This window comes from Montipora capricornis, chromosome 5 (genome assembly GCF_036669925.1).
Source record: "Montipora capricornis isolate CH-2021 chromosome 5, ASM3666992v2, whole genome shotgun sequence".
Classification (NCBI taxonomy): Eukaryota; Metazoa; Cnidaria; class Anthozoa; order Scleractinia; family Acroporidae; genus Montipora; species Montipora capricornis.
The window spans coordinates 23,847,225-23,847,537 of record NC_090887.1 but is presented as its reverse complement, the minus strand read 5'-3'; positions in this window follow the sequence as shown (position 1 = coordinate 23,847,537).

The following is a 313-nucleotide window of genomic DNA, read 5'->3' as shown; positions in this document are numbered from 1 at the left end:
TTAGATATAAGCAATTATTACTGTAAATACAAACACTAGTTATGCAGGCCTATCATTGGGAATAATGTTGGGCCCTGGCGGACAGACGACTTTTTAGGAGACAAACGCTAGAAGTTCCCAACTGGTAGCCCATTAGCTATTCCGGCGCTTGACCATGCCACTTTCCTACCGTTTACAGTGAAAAGCTCACATTATCTTGAATGATGTCCAGAAAACGTAATGAACGCACGGTGCCATGAATTTGTAAGTTTTGATACCTTTGTCTTCATCCTCGAGGTAGTTTCCGAGAATACAAGCCTAATATTGTAGTTGA